We start from the raw sequence: 21,986 nt of genomic DNA on the forward strand, positions 1-21,986 counted from the left end.
CTCCCCTGCAGGCTAGTGAATAGGCACATCAGAGCGGTGAGCTTCAAAGGCTGCACTGCCTCTGATATACATCTAGGCTGTCCCCCCGAGGAGGAAACAGCCCTCCCCTTGCCCTAGGCACGCTTGACCATGGGCAAGGTGGGAAATTAGCTATGTAGTGTACAGCCTTTCTGGGGGTGTACATTTCATACATAGCTAATTTCCCAGCTTGTCCAGGTGCAATCACACCTAGGGTAAGTGGAGGGCTGTTTCCTCCTAAGGGAGTCGGCCCAGATGCATATCAGAGGCGGGGCAGACTTTGAAGCTCAGCGTTCGGGTGTACTAACCGCTAACACATATAGTAGTTTGCATGGGGAACGCCACTATAGGGACACCCTTAATATAATGCATCTTGCCTCCGGGGCTGAGGAGGCCTACCTTTGGGGTGAATATATACATTAAAGGCAGTGTAGGTGACTGTGCCACACATGGTGAGGGCACAGTCAAGTATAAGCTGTTTGCACTGCTCCTGCAGTCTGCAATGGCAGGCCTGCTGTCAGTAGAGTGCATGGGTTCCCCAGACTGGCACACAACCGTGCTGCAGCACTGGGGACGCCTTTACCACCAATGCCCTGGGTACCCCTGGTTCAATATACTAGGAACTTATAAAGGGCGTAAAACTTTTGCAATTCCACTTTCCTACATTTATGATGGACTTTATCGTGTGCACAATGTCCCATATTAAGTATTTTTGAATGTGGCATCTGTGTTGTAGTGTTGAGGTTGAGTGCCTCTTAAAATTTCTCTTCTCTTTGTACAGCTATTCCATTACCATACTTCAGAGACTTGTTTGAAAGGAGGAGAACTCTGATCTTGGAAATTACTTCAAAGGTGAACTTAAACTCAAAGCTGTTTCAAAATGCACATAAAAAATCACCACGCTGCTCAAGTTTGATGGTGGGCCAAGCACAAGATGTACTCCTGGAAAATTAGGGCTCAGGTGTAAATCTATTTCGTTCAGTAGAGGATGAAAACCTGGGAAAAAACATATAGTATAACATTAAACATACATAGAGTGATATCGAATACGTGCCCTGAAAAACAAACATATACTTACCGCACCTAAATTAATAGCCAAGATGTTAAAATAAAACACTGTTTGAATGCAGGAAGGGGAGAGAAAATATTCAAAACAGTTTAGGAACCTCTTTAAAGGAAAATAAAAAGTTGACTCGAATAAAATGAAATGTCAACATAGTCTAAAGAGTCACTTGTACTGCTACACAATGGATGTTTCTCCGGTTTCATTTAGATGCATTTGGACTTAAGGAGTTATTTAGAGTTTGATAGCCAGGGTACTGTACCACAAAATGTAAATATGAGCTGTGGGAAAACCAGAGAAGGAGTCATGAGATCTGTGACACAAACCCCAAAACTGTCTGGCAAGCGAGCCATTTGGAGGAGCTTCTCACCTCTAGGTCTTCAGCAAGAATTACATTTTTGTGTGACCTTAATCTGAACAATCGTTGGTGTGTTTAAGAAGAAACCTGGTGCTACTAAACCTGAGGTCTGTGTTTATCAGGCTTTTCTGCCCCGTGAACACTTTCCAATTGAAATAAAGCACTTTTACCTCCTCGTTCATTTCTCCCACATTATTCCCACACCAAGCTATAACTTCATTAATCGATAACTTGTATTATTTTTAATATATTTTCTTGTTCCTCATCCCTTCAAATGTACAATTTTAATTGTTCATTTAGTCTCTACTCCCCCTGAAATGTTACTAATGTCCATCGCTGACTCTATAGTTAGCTGCATACTAAAACTTCCAAAATTTACATTTTCAACCATGCACGTCTTATCCCATTAAGGCGTAATACAATTCTTCCATAGAATAGTGGCCCACTCCATAAAATATATGGATCTTACCAATGAGCAGACACTTTTGGCATACTTTTACACTTAATTTGGCCAGTGAGTTATTTGTATTATGCAAGCATCATCACGGGTGGATTCCACTGCTGCGGTAATTTTGTGTATTCTTATGCTTATGCTAACCATGCAGCTTTCTCATGTGCGCCGAGAGTTTGTTTGAGCAGAAAAGTCTCACAGCAATGGGCAGTGTGAGAGTAGACATGGGGCCCTGATCTGAGAAGCACTGCAAAATTCCTGTATTTTATTCAGGTGGCTCCTTGAATCTCGTTTGCTGTAAACCTGTATTTCCCGAGAGAATTATGCTTAGGTACATGAGAAAAAGTGCACAGCCTTGCAAACCCCTACAATACATTTCACGTTTAGCAATACTTTTTAAAAAATATATTCACGTTCCTCAAAAAGGGTAGCATACCTTCAACAATTTAGCTTGACTTATATCAAGTTTAATCGCTCCTAACTTGGAAGCTAATTATATACAAATCCTGGAAGCAAAACATTTCGCTTGCATGTGCAACTCTTGGGTTGTTTCCCAGTCTATTGCCATGGTTAAATGTTAACATTGCCACATGGAATCATTCTCCAAGTCTTAGCTGGTGGTTTATAGGTGCCCCCTCCCTAAGAGCTCCCACTGAGCCGCTACAACATGAATAATGTATTTACACACTGAGGCCCACAGGGAGACAGTTTCCAAGAATTAATAAATGAAGACATGGATATTTTGTGCACAGGATCCTAATCAAGATGTTTTACCTTAAGGCCCAGTTGTCTATAATATTGAGCATATGCATTTTTATTTATTTATATCATTTGTGTTGCTGAGGATGGCACTTTCACGGATCCCCCTCTTGATGGAATAAGTTATGCAATAAATGAACCGGTTACATTAGCTTTTCACATGTACTGATCGATATTCAATTTTTATCAATTCATATATTAAGTATTAATCCTATCCATGTGGAAGAAGTGAGCTAATAGTAATTTCATGTGTTTATGTTTATCAAACAGGAAGATAGAATAGTGCAGGTAACTTCTTTATTATATGGCAGAGCCTAACTTATAGATACAGTATAACTCTCGCCAGGATTCCATCCTCCCTCCAGCTGCAGGAGACTTTCAAGCTTCCGCCAGCACACACATACCAACATTCCATTATACAATTCTCGCAACCTCGAACACAAAAGAACACCAAATAAAAATGTCTTAAACAAAAAAAAAACACCAAACTTTTATTCCAGTGTGTTGGGAAAGAAAAGTCCCTCTCATGGTGATGGACATGTACCCTTGCCCTAAGTGCACCAGCTGCAGTAAGATCTGGATCCTTGGTAACGCTTTTTGGTCATGGGCAAGCATGGATCATGAATGTGCGCCATGACCTAGGCCTGTCTCATGGATTGCACTCTTGCTTACACCGGGAGGGGCACATAAAGCTCTACCCTTATGTGGTGGGCGGCTACTGCCTTCAACAGGACACAGTGGTGGCAGCATACTGTCTTTTATGTAATAATGATCAGTAGAGTGAATAGGCTTTCTTCACATATGTCACAGGAATGGGGCCTACCTGCCCACTCGTATTCAGTTGCTAACAACCTTGGCCTACATTAGGATGAATCTAGCACCGTACAGTGCACCTGTGTCTACGCGTGCACGCTGGTATTTTTGGGTACCTGAATGTGGTGCCATGCATGGAAGACAGCACGTGTCTGTGTGAGTGTGCTGAGATGTACGTGTGCCTGTGAAATAGTGCACTACATTGAAGCCTGCACCTGTGCGCTATGTACGTGTGCAGGATGTATTTGTGGAGGGGAAAGACGCAATACATGGAAGTCTTTGGGTTCCATTTTGTGAGGGCCAGGGTTTGTTAGCTGTTGGGGGGCTATTGTAAATCTGTTTTTATTGCATTCTATGTGCTTGTTCCATGGACGAGTACGTCTGTTTCTCATGTTAGTGCACTCAGTGTGGTAAACTCGGGAAAATCACAGCACGCTAGACACAAGAAAATATAAATAATAAAAATGCAATAAAAAAGGTTACCAATGAAGAGGAAAGACATTTAGGGTTTTAACGTTTATTTTTGGTCTGTTTCTCAACAGGTTAAAACTGCAGGACGAGCAGGTAAGACTTACTCTCTCAACAATCTCCTCACACAAGTTGTGCACCTCATCCCACTCTTTCTAGTCATACAAGGTCCTAAGAAATTATTTATTCCAACATTAGGACTCAAGTAAAATATAGGCATTACAGCATTCCTGCTCATTCACTTTTTAAGGGAACAGGCATGATTAATGTGGTATTTTACTTTTATATTTAATTAGGCCAAAGGACCAGCCTATCTAATGATTCATGGAAATCAATACTGTTTTCAATATGCGCACCAGTTAAAGACATATTAAAGTTAAAGAAATATGTAAGATACTTGCATGACTAATACATTTTTACCAGTTTTTAAGAGTTTTGAGTGATTGGGTGATTTGATTTCTGATTGAATTTATAACCATGCGGGACTTTTTTTCATTTTAAATGCTGTTGTATATTTTATGCATACTAATAAAATAAACTTCAAATGTCACTTGTCAATCATTGCACACATATATACTTCTTCACATAAGGTCAGTGGTGAAAGATTGAGGACAGCGCTCCCGTTCAAAACGTGAGCAAGCCGCACCACCAGTGAAACGAAGACAAGATTAGTCAAGGCAAGGGCTCACAATTATCCTTATAGCTTTGGAACATTGCCATTTCAATTTAATTGCAACCAAGAAAGAGGTACCAACTTCTTACTTTGTAATCATTTATGAATGCCGTTTGCCAATGGTTTCTATCTCTCATGTTTTTTTCCCAGAAGAGCTGCAGTTACTGGAAACTCAAATCTGATTAAAGTGTATTATGGACGGTTTAACTAATGAGTAAAATACCTAAAACAGATTTGCTTGAGCAGATTAGCCGTTGTGCACCTTGCCAGGTTTGAAACAATTTAACAGGCGCTCAGATGTGTGCAGCTATTTCTTTGACAAGCAAAATAAATTATCTGTTTTCCTCCCAGTATGCCTTGCGCGCTACAATAGAGTTTCCCCACTCGGTGAGCTTTTAGCTGCAGAGCGGTTCTTTGGAGAGCTCCATTAGAATCCCATCTTATATTTGAATTTCTTTCCAATGTTTGCTTGTTATGATTAAGTACTGCGCCTGATTATGTAGTCAAAGTCTCCGTTCATGTTTGGGAACTCCCAAAGCGTCTCTCTTTCAAGTTTCGCAAAAAAAGCCCTGTTTGCCTTCCCAGCTGTACCGACAAGAGGCTGCTTTCCAAACACTGCATTGTGAGCGGGTGTTTTTCTTGGCTATGGGCACGGGTCCAGGTTTCAAGAAGTTCAGTTGGATAGTGGCAAATTTCAACAGAGGCTCAACAACTTTGCTTGGGCAGGTAAATCCTTGAGTGACTATTTGCACGGTGTACGGTTGAAAATCCGTAGCGCACTGCCCAGGTAACCCCCTCCTATTCTCGTTCTTGCCACATGTTTCCATGTGCTGGAGACCTGTGCCACAATTGCTTTGGTAAGTGCTCTAAATGAATCTGTCAATCAGTGAAACAGCATCAGTAAAGCACAACACTGTCATCCCAAGGGGTATAATCTGTATGTTGGTCATCAACAGAGTGCTAGATAGTTCAGTAATAAGGGGGCACCTAAATGGTACTCCTTTTAAGATGGATGAGTACTGTCTCCATCAGCAGGCCATGCCATAACTAATGGTGGGTGGTGGCTGGTCACTAGTTATGGCATCCTTCAAAACTGCACAACAGCAGGGAGACTGCCTACTTGCTATCCTTATGTAGATCTGTGTACTCTGTCAATACTGCCCCCGATTCCTATGATTGTGTGTGGTGCGTGGGAGTAATTCTTGGGTATATGCAGGCTAGGGTTTCTGTAGTTCGCACAACCCACATGTAAATACTTCCTCAGATGATCGGGTGCTCCATATGTTTTATTAGTAGTCAGAGCTGCTGTCTTCTCTTTGACTGCCTACTCCCCTCTGTTCCTCTAATAATTTTCACCTTCTATGAAGAAACTATTGTAATGTCAAGTGAATGTGCCTGGTGCCAAACCACATCCACTTGAATTGAGCAGGCAGCATCTTTTGTATTCCCCTTCCTTGGGTGAAGCCACTTCACACACATCAGCTTGTGGCCTGAGAGAAACGACACACAAACAAAGATTCTTGTCATGGGCCTATCCAAAGCTGCACATCTATTCAAAGAAGGCTGCCTGTCATTCCTCTGCATCTTGTGTCCTGTTCTAGCAGGAAGCCAAGACCCTGCACCAGTTTCTGAGTAGACATGAGTCATCAGATTCTCAATCTACTATATGACAACATTGAATTTGAAGCTGAGTAGACACCAGTGGATGTCAATTTAGAGACTGTAATTGATAGTATTAGGGCATTAATGGAAAGACATCAGTAGGAAGCAGAAGTAGAAAAAAGTTGTAAATACCACAGACTATAACTTTCCTTTCTGGAAAAATCAGGACAAACTTTATAAAATAAAGTGATAACTTAGAGAATAGAACTAGGATGGAGAACTTGAGAATGGTCTACTATAGTGCAGTGAAAAAGGATTATTATCTGACAAACTTTGTACAAGTGTTATATATAATGGGCACCATTTTAACATTGAGAGATCACACCATGTCAACCATAAGGACATGTTCCTGCATCCAGGCTAAGACCAATAAATGCTTATATATTAAGATACAGTCAAGTTATGAAAATTCGTAAACGTGCAAAAGAATGGAAGAGCATAATTTCTGCAGGTTGAAAGGATTTTCTTTCATGCTATCCGATGAAGTACTCAAACAGAAAAAGTATGATCCTTAAAAGATCTGAACATGCAGTAGGCTTCTTTCACCCTTGTATCTCCAAAATTCTGCATACAAAGTATATTCAATGGCATAGAGGGCCCAAGATCCCATATATATCCAAGTGGCACAAGGAGATTTGGATATCTCATGATCACAATGGAAAAATTATTTCAACAGTATAATTTCCAACTCACAGTCTCATTATATGAGGATGATCCATCTACAGCGCCACATTTATTTTTCCACATTGGTTTATGCTGTGGTCTTTCTCTGTTAAACAAATCAATTGTCTTTTTTGAGTAACCTCATTTTCACATATTAGCATCTCAGTGGGGTCTAAGATGATATAGTCACTGAGATGGAAAATGTTCCTAAAAAAAACGGAACTTACATTAGGTCTCCTTCACCCTTGAAGCTTCAAGATTATACTTATAAAAGTAATGCTCAGTGGCCTAAAGGAATTAAGAACACTTACTCCAGATATTCCTAACCTGACATAGGGGAATTTGGGTATCTCTTGACAACAAGAGAAAATGTACTTCCACTGGTATAATTTAGCGCTGACTGTCTTATTATACTAGGCTGTCAAAATGGACGATCGTCTACTCTAGATCCAAAAAGATCGATGCACTCCACAATCTCTCACTGCCTCCACCAATGAGCACCTAAAATGATAATAGAATGCCCAAAAGTGCAAAGGGGAAATGGGAATGGGATAAGAGTGAAAACAGAGTTACCAGATACCGCTCCTCTGATTTGTCACCCCTGCTGGGCACTGATGTTTAAGGAGCGAAGTGGGGATCTAAAGGCAAAAGGGAATAGTTTAGTAACCTGCAATGAAAGTTCTGCATCTATCTGTAACAGTGAAAAGGATATCAGAACTGTATTTCCGTGTACCCAACTCTCTATGTTCTGTTACGAAACTTGATATTCGTTGAACTCATGTGTTTATGTAATTAGGCTGCTCCTTGAGCACCAGGAAAGACGCGCTCTAAATGTAATACCAATACACTTTCAAACTGTCAGGACTGAGCAAATCCATCCGTTTGCAAGTCGTTTCCCTTCTCATCCTTTGGTTTGGAAGAAGGTAAAATCGCCTTTTAGCTGAACTCAACTCGTGGCTAAGCGATTCCACTTAATGCACTAGGAAATATTATTCCAGCCATTTTTGGCGGAATTCCAAGATTGCGGCCGTATGCTAAGAAGGTTTGCATTCTAGTTCATTTGCAGTTTCCAGAGGCATTACGGTTTCGCGCTCGCGCACCTGATGTGCGGCGAACTTCAACCGTCGTTCTTTTGAGAGAAGCAGCGTCTATCCTGTGAAGCGCTCCTGTCAGATACAAGTTTCAGCAAGGAATCATTTTACTGCTTGCTTCTTCGTCCGTTTCCCGTTTCTGGGTAGCTACTGGAAGGTCTGTAGTTAAGCTACTATTTTCGTTGGGGGCTTTGCTGGATATTCCGGTATTTACCCTCGCGGTTCTGAGAGTCTCTTTTTCTCTTGTAACTCTCAGCACCAGTATATGCTTCAGTCACAGCTGTTTTTGGACTCTCATCATTCAGGGTTCCTGAAAAATAAAAGTGAATATTCTATAAGTTAATGCTGTCACACCTTTGAGCACCATGGTGACCATTTCTTTAGAGAGCTTCAGTTTTTCTTTGAATAAAGACTTTCATCTGTGTTGGCGCATAGGCAAGCGTCCATCTATGGCTGTGTCTTGCAGGTATGTACAGAGACAATTCTTTCTACTAACAGCGCTGTGGGAGGGATGGGCGGAAATAGAAGCTAGGAGCCTTTAGTAGTTGTCAATTGTGGGATTTATTTCAGAACAGCACTATCCAGGGACTGATACAGTTAGAATTCCAAGTTCTTGGCGTCTTCTTTGGAGCCGATGTTATCCTGGTACGTCCTTCAACCCCCAGGATGCTCGGAAGAAAAAAAAAAAGAGGACGGTAAGTGTTTTGGTCTCCTGGATAGGTTCGACTCTTTAGAAAGGGGAAACCACCAACACACCCGGTGTAGCAGAACGTCGCCAATTATTAAGGTGAGTGAGGGGGAATAGAAGATAACCCGACAGTAGTGCTCGGGTTCCTATTCAATACTTTCAAAGGTCGTGCTCAGGTTCCTATTCAATACTTTCAAAGGTTGTGTTCAGGTTCCTATTCAATACTTTCAAAGGTCGTGCTCAGGTTCCTAGTTAATACTTTCAAAGAGCGTTAAAGGATAGTCAGGTGGGGAGAATATGAGTAATGGCAAGTAATAGCGTTCGCACTTCCTGAGGGGATTATCACTGTGTGGCGCTTAGCTCAGTACCTCACTCCCCTCCCGTCCTCCCCGCTCCCACTCAGTCCTCCCGCCTCCCCAGATTGAGCAGTTCTGCCCCATGTGCAAGGCTACTCACCGTCCGGGCCGTAACTCTCCTGAGTTACGGCGACAGTTGTGCCCTCCTGGGGGGAGGATGGTATCCACCACTCCTTGGACCACTCCTCGGATTCTCCGCTGTCGTCTGCGAAGTCCTCTGGTTCTGCGTCTTGCTCTGGTGCTTTCTCCGCTCGCGTCTCCTCACGTCCTCGCGCTGCTCCTCCTTCCTCTTCTCTTCCGGATCTGACGACAACGCATTCGACGTCCTGCTCAGCCTTTTCCTCTTCCGGGTTGCGCCCGGATTGGTCGCGTTCCTTGGTCCCGCCTCTGGCTTCCTGTAATAGAGACCCGGACCTAGAGTTACCCGGGTTTTTGGATGGTGACTCTCTCTCCCAGCTGATTCCCTCGGTGTAAGGTAGTAGGGGTCCCGGGTTTGCCTCACGTTCACTGGGTCCCTTCCGACAAGCGTGCAGCATGTTTTATCTACTCACTACAGCGTACTAATCACACATCTTCAACTAACAGAGCGTGATGTACTATTTCATCAAGTAACTATAAATATATATATATATATATATATTTATTTCTACTTACCACCTTTAAGTTCTACATAGTACATTTTTGCAGCATCTGTAAGAGAGAATAAATCAAGGAAAGACTGTCTAATGGTTTGTTAAACATTGCCAAGGAACTTGAGCCTACAAGACATTTTTTCTTACATATGTAGAGAGAAGCTAATACCACTGAGTATACAGGTATAGCATATATAATTGTAAGCTGATTATAGTAAGAAAGTAAGGTGTAGAGTGGAGAGAATGTAGTAATATTTGCTTTGTGGTTTCAGGTGCAGGAAGTCTAGTGCTGGATATTCTGAAGAAGAAGCACCGCAGTGGCAGTCTCTCTTTCTTCCAATTCCCTTTTCCCCCTCAGTACTGTGGGCAGACTAACCTCGAGCTCGCAGTGGTGTTTGGGAATTGAGAATATACATCTAGGAGAGGGGTTCAGCAGTTCAGCTCGGGTGAAAGACTAATCTTGATACGTGCTTCTGAAACAAATAATGTTTTTTATATTTCACTGTGTGATCACATGAGCACTAAGCACTAATTTTGATGAATGTTTCTTTAAATATATGTTTTTGCGATTTTTTGGGTCATTACCATTGTTGATATTATGTGTCCTTGTTTGATCTATAACGTTCATGGTATCATAACATGATTCGGACTGCTTTCATTAGAAACAACTGTTATTATTGCATTTACAGCCCCTGCTTCTGGGTAGTCAATGGACAGCCCCAGTTACATAAACACATTAGGAGTGCAGCTCTTTTGCTGCAAGGACTATTGTGTTGAGAAGTTGATTTCCTCTACCATGAATGACAGAGTGTCTCCTGTTTACTCAGAACAGTATAAAGTCAAAATAAATAAGTAATCCCTCATTTCTTGGACTGGCATCATCTCCATCAGCTATACAATTGGTTGAATCAGAAAATATTTTTGAAGAAGCATGTTTGAAGTACTTTACATGCACATATGATGAAAGACTATTCAAATTCTTGAGATATTTAACTTGGCCTATACGTTGGCAGTACACCAGTGATTCTAAATTCAGATCAGGCTTAGTCATATAGCCACAACATGCTCATGACATTGGGTACTTTTAGGCATAAGGATGGTAAAAGGATCTTGAAAATATAGCTAAGTTAGAAAAGAAAATTATTGAGTCAGATACCACCACTGATGCTAAAGTTGCTTTGGACAGAAAAGCCATACATACATGATGAAATTCATAGATTGCTCAAAATGTTGAACACTACCCACAACTGAAGTCCAACCCTCTGCTTGAAATCCAGAAACAAATTCTTAGCATCAGAAAAAAGCAAACGAATAGGGTTATTTGAGTAATCATGCATATTTGTTCCTGAATCTGAAATCATCCGGTACCCCAGTGTTGTATACACTTTCCAAAATCCATAAAAATCTGCAAAATTAACCTGGCTACTCTATTGTTTATGACTGTGGATCAGTGTTGGAACATTTCAGCAAATATATTGATTATTTCAGTAAACTATTTGTGTCTACCCTAGCAGTTATATAGAGGATAGCACTGAGTGCATAAATAAACTAGAAGGTGTTCTTTTTGATCCAGAGTCTGATTTAAAAAATGTTTGGATGTAGAATCCCTGGAGACCAACATTCGTCAGAATCAAGGAATCAAAGTAATCACTGAATTACTTGAGTCACAGCATGTTCATGTGATGGCCACCAATCAATTGCATCTCTCTTAGATTTGACATTTTAAAAAATTACTTTTTTTAATTTGATAGTAAATATATACCAAAGGGACATCTGTGGGAGCTTGCTTTGCCCCTAGCGCTACTATTTTATTAGTTGATAATTTTTAATCTGAATACCTCTTTCAAAATGACAATAAAGCACCCCTTTTATGGAAAAGCTTTATTGATGATACTTTTATATTTTGGCATGGTAGTGAATATTATTTTGATGATTTTTTTTCTCTGCTTAAACTCTGACCGCTGATCTAAAATTCACTTGCATGTATGTTAATACTTCAATTTACTTTTCGGATCTATCCACCACTCCTGCAGATGGCCTTTTATGAACCGATTTACATTACACTTATAGCGTTACGGCTAGAGTGGTCGACCTCGAAGCAGGGGAACCGGGTTCGAGCCTCGGCATGGATGTTCAACATCCTGTGATTCGGGGCAAATCACTTAATCTTCCCACACCTAACAAAAATGAATGTGTCTGTCTGTAATGAAACTGGTGCTCTTGTAAAGAGCTCTGATACCCGATACCTTCGGGTCAAGTTCATGCTATATAAAACAAAAACAAAAACAAAAAATATATATATATATATATATATATATAGAAAACCTACAGTATGCAATACACTTCAGTATTCTAGTTTCCATCCCCCCAAAAATGGCCTCCCTTATGGGTAGCTTCTTCGCATCTGTCTGTCATAATTGTAACTAGCATTAGGATTACATCAGGGTTACTTCAGGGAAGTGGAAATCCTAAGTAACAGACCTATGTACGGGGATACATGAAAAATGGTTAAACAAGCACTTGTCATTGTTTTACTGCTCCAAGATTGCCAACACGTTGCTTCTAAATGCGGCAGCTATGTTAGAAGTTTGAAATAGTGATACACTATGTATAATACCATTGCAAAATGGCCGCCCACTGGTTTGTTTAATTGTCATTTTGTATTGCAAACGTATCCCCACCAAGCCTACTCAGCAGCATGTTTGGTTTGCTTTTTTCTGCTTTTTTTCTTTTAATTAAATTTCCATATGTTTGCTGTGTGTCAGTTTTATTGTGTATGGGTAAGTGTGTGAATGCAAGAATGAGTCAATGGGTGAATGAATGAATGTATGAGTGCAAGGATTAGTGTCCCAGTGCATGTGTGATGACTTATTGTGTGCCTAAACTCATTAGTGACTGACAACGCATTTCCAATTATAAGCCAGAACTATTGGCATTGACAATTCGTCATCATCTTTTTTAGTGCCTATCCAGCTGTGAAAATGGGCAAGACCAACACACCCACCAAAAAATGAGGACTGGATTTGTCGAGCCACCTCACAGAACATTCCAATAAGGATTTCAGCCTCACACACAGTCATTTGCACTGCTTAAACACTGAACTTCAATTTTGGTATTTTGATAAGCAAAGCCATTCAAAAAAATACACAGTTTCATTAAGAAAAAAAAAACATTTTGCCTGTACATTTTTCAGAAATCCATTCAGAATTTTTTTTCAAAAACAATAACAGTTTGGTGTAATGTGTAAACATGTGCTGAGGTTTTCAGAATAAAAACTCCTTATTGTGAAATCTAAGTAACTTTGACTTTGATTTTAACTAAAATCTTCGTGACCTGAATCTAAAACAGTAAACGTTTTTCGGTCTAGTCACAAGATGATAGGTGGCAGCGATAGAAGACACCGTGCATGCCGGACTCACATGCACATTGTGGGAAACCAGACACCTGTGCTTTCAGAGAGCACGCGTAGCTGCTGACAGTGCTATGTTTTGTGTGTGTGACAGTGTAATGCTTTGTGTGTGTGTTTGCGCTCGCTTATGAGTGTGTGAAGCTTGCACTGCTGTTGTGCTATATCTGCTGCGCGATGATAAAGGAAGCTTGCTCGGTTGATGTCTGGAATTTGCCTGATTGTTGCTTTTGTCTGAAAAATGTGTAAGGTGATGCTTGTGCTCATGGGCGTCCACAGAAATCTTTTCAGGGGGGGGGCAAAATGTTAACGTCATCACCATCCTCCGACATGATGTGTGCCAGGTGGGGCACAAGAAACACTGGGGCGCAGGAGGAGCCATGGGGGACAGGAAGCAGTCTGCTTATGATCTCATACACCATAGGGTTGTTGTGCCACAGCCATCTCTTTCTTTAATAAAGTAAGATTTCTCTGGTGGTTATTGCAAAAATCTGTGTTTTGTCTACACCTAGTTAAGAACCATGAAGTTTAACATCCAAATTTAAAATTTGTATTTTATGTATCAAAGTAAGCAGGTTACTGCTTTTGACATCCTCTTGTTACTTGCTGTCCATAACTTGCAATACTTCTAATATATCAGAGAGAGCTATGGATTGGCATCAAGGAGCTACATGCAAGTGTCAAGGCATGGGTTTAGAACCTTATTGTTATTTTCAAAATGTGTCTGTTAGCAAAATTGCTAAAAGAGATCATTCAGAAGTAAGAAAGTCTAATGGGGTTTTAAATCATGACTTTGTGTTTCTCCAGACCAGGCACTCTTGACAGTTTGTAATCTCATTGTCTTATGTAACATACTGTAGATTGATTTGAACACTTATGATTTATTGTCTTTTTTTAACGTGTGCGTGTGATGTAACATACTCTGACACCCTACACTGGGATGAGAAATGCTATGAAACAATTAAATAAAAAAATGAGAACATTTTTAAAATCATAATTCGTGTAATTACCCAGATCTGACATATTTACGGTTTGTGCTCATCTCTTATACACAGAGGTTGAACAGCGTCAAAAACCTGCCTCCAAATCATATTTTCCTTGTACAGATCACAAGCTGTGGGTCTTAGTTTCCCTTGATTGCATTAGCATTTAGGTGTTAGGCTCCAGGTTGTTCCCACCATGGTGATACTCAAACAAAAGGAGTGCTGATGGCCCTTTAAATTAGGTCCTTGTTTTGAGGTTCCACCAGGTGATACTCGAACAAAAGGAGGGCTGATGGCCATTTAAAGTAGTCCATTGTTTTGGGTCCACCTGGAAGTGAAAATGAAAAAGCCCCTTCACCGCCTGCAGGTTGATGCTCAGAATAAAGAGCTGTCAGTGGCGGGTGCTGCTGAATGTGTCATGGTGTTGGCAAATTACGCCAGGCGAAAATCAGCTTTACCTCAGGGAGGGGACCCTGGACCATGCTTAATAACAGCCCAGGGATCTGGCAGGATCACCCTCATGTTCTGCACTGTACTGAGCACATGTAGTACCCCACATGAGGTCATTCTCAATAGACTGTAAAGGTGTGTGGTGAATCACCCATTTTAAAGTGCACCAATCTCTGAAGGGCTTGGGTTTACCTCAATATATAAATAATAACGCTCACAAGCGAGTGATAAATGCTTTCTACTCTCTATTAACAATGTGTGCCAGGTCAGGCTGCCCAACAAATACGCAATTTCACAAACAGCTACATTAGTTTGGTCTGGTTCTTATGCCGAGGGTTTAAGAGGAAACAGCGCCTTACAGGCCTAATTCTGAGGTGGGTGGAGAGAACAAAGGCAAAAGGTTATATTTTTTGTTCTTACTCCTGTTATGAGCTGATCATACATGCTGTTTGCTCTTGTGTTTGCTCATGCAATTGTCAAAGGGTCCTACCTAGAGGATATTTGATGTTCAAAACTTGCCACAGGAAACGTTTACTCGTGTTATTCCTTATTTCAGGGCACATGTAATTGGGTGCAAATACATACCGCATTGCCGGTCCCTAAATAATAATGCTGTATCCAGTGCAAATGGGAGTTTGTGCCTGAATTGTTATCACCAGCAAAGCTGCCATCAGAGACTAAAGTAGCAACAAACAAATTCCCAGATTTTAGCACCAAGAGTGTTTAAAGTCAGGCGTGCAACGCCCATTAGAGCCCCATCCCCCCCCCGTGTGTCGGCCCGGCTAAGACAGCTTCCCGGCCACACACACAGCCACACCGAGTACTTCACAAAGGTATTTAAAAGACCATTTACTTGTTAATTGTGAGTTGTGTTTTCACCCCTTCTTAGAGCCCCTGCATCTCCACACTGCATATGGCTGGATAAATTAGTCACCCCCCCTGAAATGTGACTCTAGTTGTGCCTCTGTTTAAAGTTGAGGTAGGAGGGAGATGGAGTTGGCGTGAAGTTTAAAAGAGGGGTGAACGAGGGATTGAAGACGCCGAGTGGTGATGGTCATGGGCGTCTGCAGGGAGGGCAATGAGGGGCGCTCCAGGGGGGGCAAGCGCCCCACCTTGCCCCCCCGGTGACGCCCATGCTTGTGCTGTACTTGCCATAGGAGTGGTAGTACTTTTGTAGCGTTGCTGCTTATTCTGTAGCTGTCTTTAACAAACAAAACTTTTTTAATTTGAATTTTTTTTTTTATTTGTACCTGTCCTGTATCCTGAGGGAAGCTTTGCTGTCTTTACTGTGTGTGTGGTTTTACCCTTGTTTTCCTCTTCTGTGTGTGATTGACGCTTGCATTGCATCTGTCATTCCTTACCTTGTGTGTGAGGCAGGCTTTTACGCCTCTTCTATGTGTTACTTAAACTTAAGAAAACATTTCTGCTATACAGCTGCCAACGCCCTTGGCTTTTCAAAAGGATGTTCCAAAATTACTTTAAAATAATTTGAATTCTTTTACTATAATGTTGTATTTCGAGCATATCACTTTGCCTAAACAAATAAGTCGATCTACTCTCCTTAACTCATACTGCACGAACATCGGATAAAAAACACCTTTGAGATATGGGAAGGACCGTCCCTATAACAAACACGGAGCTATCGGGATAATGTGTGCACACCAGACTGATAGGCATGAGGAATATTTTAAAAACATTGCCGCTCTAAAAAAAATGTCACGCCTGTCTGGACAGTTAATAGAGATGAATGGGACCCAGACATTTTGGAAAAGGGTGGTGCGCTCTGTTATGCAAAATTGGCATGAGTCTGTGTGGCAGAGCCGGGAATCAGAGGCCTGTCGAGAGATGAATGGACTTCACAGTCTGGAGACGTACTGGCCATCTGGGCTACAGCTCCACTAGGAATATTTTTACAAATCTATAGGTGTTCAGCTCTAAAAATAAGTCTACGTCTAGTTGTGTAACCATGAAAAATGCCATTTCTGCATACGTTTGGAAAATGTGAAGGCTTTCTGTTCAGCACAAGCGTTGGTTTTCCAGTGCGTGTGTTGTGGGCTTACCAGACTGCAGGGCCTGGAGGAGAGGCACACCTGCCAGGAGAAGTACCAGACACCGGCTCCCTAATTACATTTTGGTGAATTGTGAAGGCGTTCAGTATTTGAAAAATGAGCATGGCGGCAGGTCGTGGGGTTTTAAAGAGGGCGGTCAGCTGCTGAATGTACCTTCCAGTCTGGAGCATTCAGGCTTCTGTCTGGACTGCAAGGCCGCCAAACGCCTCGAACAGGTTGCAGAACTTCATCGACTTACCTCTTTAGCTATTCTTTCACATAAAGCAAGGCATGCATCTTGTTTTCATGCAAATTTCACCTGTGCGCCTCAACCACACGATCTTTTATTTATTAGAGACGTGCATGCATCTAATCCGAAAAATCACAATGTGAATACAGGCCAACGTTGAAACAATCGAAGTTTTGGATTTCACAACAAATTTTGTACTGAACGTTTGCATTTATAAGATGTTAGAAAATTGGAATGTTGGGAGCGTCATTGAAGACAATTCATGCTCAGGGTTATGAAGGGCTGGTGTAAGCTTTCTGCTCTAATGCTTGTCTTGCTGTTTCTGCCTTTTTAAGATAGAACATTCTACCCTAAGTGGTGAACTATTGAGGCATGTTAAAAATATTTTACATCTTTTTCGAAAGCCAAATACCAACAAGTGTTTAAATCTGAGAATTGTTATGGTCTTGAAGACCAAATTCAATAGCTCCCCAGACTCTTGCACTCCCTCCATGGTCCTGCTTTGTGAAGATACTGTACCAAAAACTCCACCTACTGAATCTGTCCTTGACGGCCTGTTATTGTGCTTATATATTCTTATACATTCATGTAAAAAGACCAAATTGATGGACAGAATGCAGAGCAATGTCGTACAGTCACCCCAGTGTAGAGATCTGGGCCGAATCCATCATTTTTTTGCTCTCCATGCCACCCCAGTTCAGACATGGCCATATGCAAATCAGTCTTGACCCTGCGCCCAATGGGAGCAGTCCAGTCCAAACTGCCAGGCCAGGTCCTCCCTGGACTGGAATCAAGCATCCTAGGACCAGTTTCGGGCTGTCAGCCCTCATCAGCCAGGATAGCTAGACTCCAGTGGCATGGAGAGCACACGACCCACGCCTGGGCATACCTGTCCTACTTGGGGTGACAAATGCAAAAAGAACAATTGATGGACACAATGCAGAGCAATGTCATACATTCACAGCAATACAGAGCTCTGGGCCTAATCCATCGTTTTTTTGCTCTCCATGCCATTCCAGTTTGGACCCAGCCATATGAAAATCAGTCCTGACCCTGCGCCCAATGGGAGCAGTCCAGCCCGAACTGCCAGGCCAGGTCCTTCCTGGACTGGAAACAAGCATCTTAGGACCGGTTTCGGGCTTTCAGCCCTCATCAGCCAGGATAGCTTGACTCTACAAAAGAACGATGGATTTAACCCAGATATTTTGACTGGGTGAGAATGTTTACATTGTCAGCATACAAAAGAACAATGGATTTAACCCAGATCTTTGGACTGGGGGAGAATGTTTGCATTGCCAGCATTCCGTCCATCATTTGTTTGATGTAACACTTTTCACCGTAAGTGGGATGGGTATGCCCAGATGTGGGTCCCTTGCTCACTGTGCCACTGCATTCAAGCTAGCCTGGCTGAAGAAGGGTGACATACCCTGAAACCAGTCCCAGGATGCTTGTTTCCGGTCCAAGGAGGACCTGGCCTGGCAATTCGGTCTGGACTGTTCCCAGGGGGCACAGGGTCAAGACTGATTTGCATATGGCTGGGTCCAATTACCAGATTGTATGACAAAGAGAGAGGTAGGGACAGTACTCTGACACTCTTGTTCCCCGGTCAATATTCAATAAACAAAAGAAGAGTGTCCATGGAGAAAGGACTATGCCGTTCACGGGAGCACCAGAACAACCACACTGGGATGTTAAGGAAGGCCCTCACTCACCACCTAGTGATGACATGCTTCATCATCGGGCCCCACCAAAGAGACCGAGTGTCTCTTTGGTGTGCTGCAACGCCAGGATTACTGCGGAGCGGGATGGTGAGTAGAGGGCGTGTTGCGTGCAAATGAAAATTAGTGAGTGATGGAGGTTTAAAAATGTCAGTAGTGTATCTGAGATAACACTTTATTAAATGATCACTAAAGACAATGGATTTAAAAAATGTGAGGGACCAGTCCACTTTAATTGAGTGGTGGGTTCCTACAGAGTAGTCGACATGTTTCTTGCCATTGAAACGGTGTTAATTTACCCGGCAATTCATCAGGACTGGGTGTGAAAAAACCCCGGCGGTATGGGCACGCTAAGGCCCACCCTTACCTAGGGACGTGAGTGTGAAAAATTAAAAAGGTGTAAAAGTGCAAAAAAATTAGGAATAGAAACGTATTCCTAATTACTCCTGGTTTAGGAGGCTTCTACTGATCGTTTCTGCACCTAGAAGGAAGGGGACAGAGACATACAAGTAGAACAAGACAAACATTTAGAATTATTACTGGTTGTCAAAGGTTCTGTAGTAAATAACGTGCTCCAAAGGTGAAAGGCATTCTAGCTGTGGCAGAATAGCGCTATGGTTAACACCACCTGATAGCCCCGGGTTCGCATGAGCTAGGAGAGGTGTCGTGTACTATTCGTGGTACAAACTAGAAGTGACTAAGGGATAAAAACAGTGAAAATCTTCATAGAAGATCGTCAACCTTGCGATTAATATAGAAATATGTCAAGATCGCCATCAAGTTAAAATTGTCTCACTTTTTGGGTGTTGTGAATAAACACCATGGGTCTCAGGAGGGGGGTGGAAGCGTATTCGGCACACCCTGTAATATGGCAGAGCAAAGGAAAACAAAAACGATATTATAATAGTGTAAGCCCCTTGGAAAACGGAGCGCTATCTGTACTTAGCTCTATTTTCAGCAGAGGACTCCCACTTACGCCCTTGACGCTCGGCACCCGTAGTCCACCTACGTCACCCTCGAACCAGAACCCGACGATGTTAGCGCGGGCTCGGTTCTGTGCTTAAAAGCAAAACGGCAAAGTGGCAATTGCTTCCGGGTGGGCGTGGCCAAATGACGTGTTGTCGAACAGAGCGTTCGATTGGTTCAGACTAGCGGTCACGAGGTTACTCGTTGCTAGGTGCCCCGTGTAAACACGGAAGGGATTGTGCAGGGAGCGTAATCGGTCACATGATTAAGCGTTGCCTGGTGACCTAGTTGAACAGAAAGGAGTCTGCTTCTGATTGGCGGATGCACGCCGTGCTGGCTCTGACTGTCGGTAGTGAGTTGCGAACCGGCGCATGATAGATACCATTTTATTGTCAGATATATGCAGTGTTCAGACAGCTATTGGTAAACAGTTCGACACACAGGTAAACTTAGTAAGAAGGTCGTCATAGTTGCAATATTGACGACCTTCTTACTAAGTTTACCTGTGTGTCGAACTGTTTACCAATAGCTGTCTGAACACTGCATATATCTGACACTCACTGGTTAGCTTTGAATAAAATGGTATCTATCATGCGCCGGTTCGCAACTCACTACCGACAGTCAGAGCCAGCACGGCGTGCATCCGCCAATCAGAAGCAGACTCCTTTCTGTTCAACTAGGTCACCAGGCAACGCTTAATCATGTGACCGATTACGCTCCCTGCACAATCCCTTCCGTGTTTACAGGGGGCACCTAGCAACGAGTAACCTCGTGACCGCTAGTCTGAACCAATCGAACGCTCTGTTCGACAACACGTCATTTGGCCACGCCCACCCGGAAGCAATTGCCACTTTGCCGTTTTGCTTTTAAGCACAGAACCGAGCCCGCGCTAACATCGTCGGGGTCCGGTTCGAGGGTGACGTAGGTGGACTACGGGTGCCGAGCGTCAAGGGCGTAAGTGGGAGTCCTCTGCTGAAAATAGAGCTAAGTACAGATCGCGCTCCGTTTTCCAAGGGGCTTACACTATTATAATATCGTTTTTGTTTTCCTTTGCTCTGCCATATTACAGGGTGTGCCGAATACGCTTCCACCCCCCTCCTGAGACCCATGGTGTTTATTCACAACACCCAAAAAGTGAGACAATTTTAACTTGATGGCGATCTTGACATATTTCTATATTGATCGCAAGGTTGACGATCTTCTATGAAGATTTTCACTGTTTTTATCCCTTAGTCACTTCTAGTTTGTACCACGAATAGTACACGACACCTCTCCTAGCTCATGCGAACCCGGGGCTATCAGGTGGTGTTAACCATAGCGCTATTCTGCCACAGCTAGAATGCCTTTCACCTTTGGAGCACGTTATTTACTACAGAACCTTTGACAAACAGTAATAATTCTAAATGTTTGTCTTGTTCTACTTGTATGTCTCTGTCCCCTTCCTTCTAGGTGCAGAAACGATCAGTAGAAGCCTCCTAAACCAGGAGTAATTAGGAATAAGTTTCTATTCCTAATTTTTTTGCACTTTTACACCTTTTTAATTTTTCACACTCACGTCCCTAGGTAAGGGTGGGCCTTAGCGTGCCCATACCGCCGGGGTTTTTTCACACCCAGTCCTGATGAATTGCCAGGTAAATTAACACCGTTTCAATGGCAAGAAACATGTCGACTACTCTGTAGGAACCCACCACTCAATTAAAGTGGACTGGTCCCTCACATTTTTTAAATCCATTGTCTTTAGTGATCATTTAATAAAGTGTTATCTCAGATACACTACTGACATTTTTAAACCTCCATCACTCACTAATTTTCCTTTGCACGCAACACGCCCTCTACTCACCATCCCGCTCCGCAGTAATCCTGGCGTTGCAGCACACCAAAGAGACACTCGGTCTCTTTGGTGGGGCCCGATGATGAAGCATGTCATCACTAGGTGGTGAGTGAGGGCCTTCCTTAACATCCCAGTGTGGTTGTTCTGGTGCTCCCGTGAACGGCATAGTCCTTTCTCCAATTACCAGATTACCAGAAGTGAAAATCAGAAAGGTAGATGGGGGCCCCAAACCATTTTTATCTCGAAGGTAGCAGTGGCAAACAGTGCTTTAAAGCTGACCGTAGGCTTTTGGCCCACTTTTATAGGGGAAATAATATGGGTAAATACTAAGGGATATTTTGTGAATGCTTTAATGGACCATTCAGAGGCTTAAAAGTATTCCCTTTGTTTGGCTGGCATCCAAAAGAGTAATATCACTTCAAGTGAGATGTGTGCAAATTAGGAAGAATAGCACATTTGTAGCTCTTTGAAGTTCACTTATATTTTTTCTGGTAGACTTCTTCATGTTCTGCTACAGTCAAAGCAGGAAAAGGCTGCAGTAATGGCAATATGGTGATGAGTCGGCTGTAGAAGCAGAATACCACATACATGACCAAGGTGAGAAAAACACATTTTTGGTCATTTTTTTTACTTTTGTCT

Source organism: Lissotriton helveticus, chromosome 1_2, assembly GCF_964261635.1.
Source record: "Lissotriton helveticus chromosome 1_2, aLisHel1.1, whole genome shotgun sequence".
Classification (NCBI taxonomy): Eukaryota; Metazoa; Chordata; class Amphibia; order Caudata; family Salamandridae; genus Lissotriton; species Lissotriton helveticus.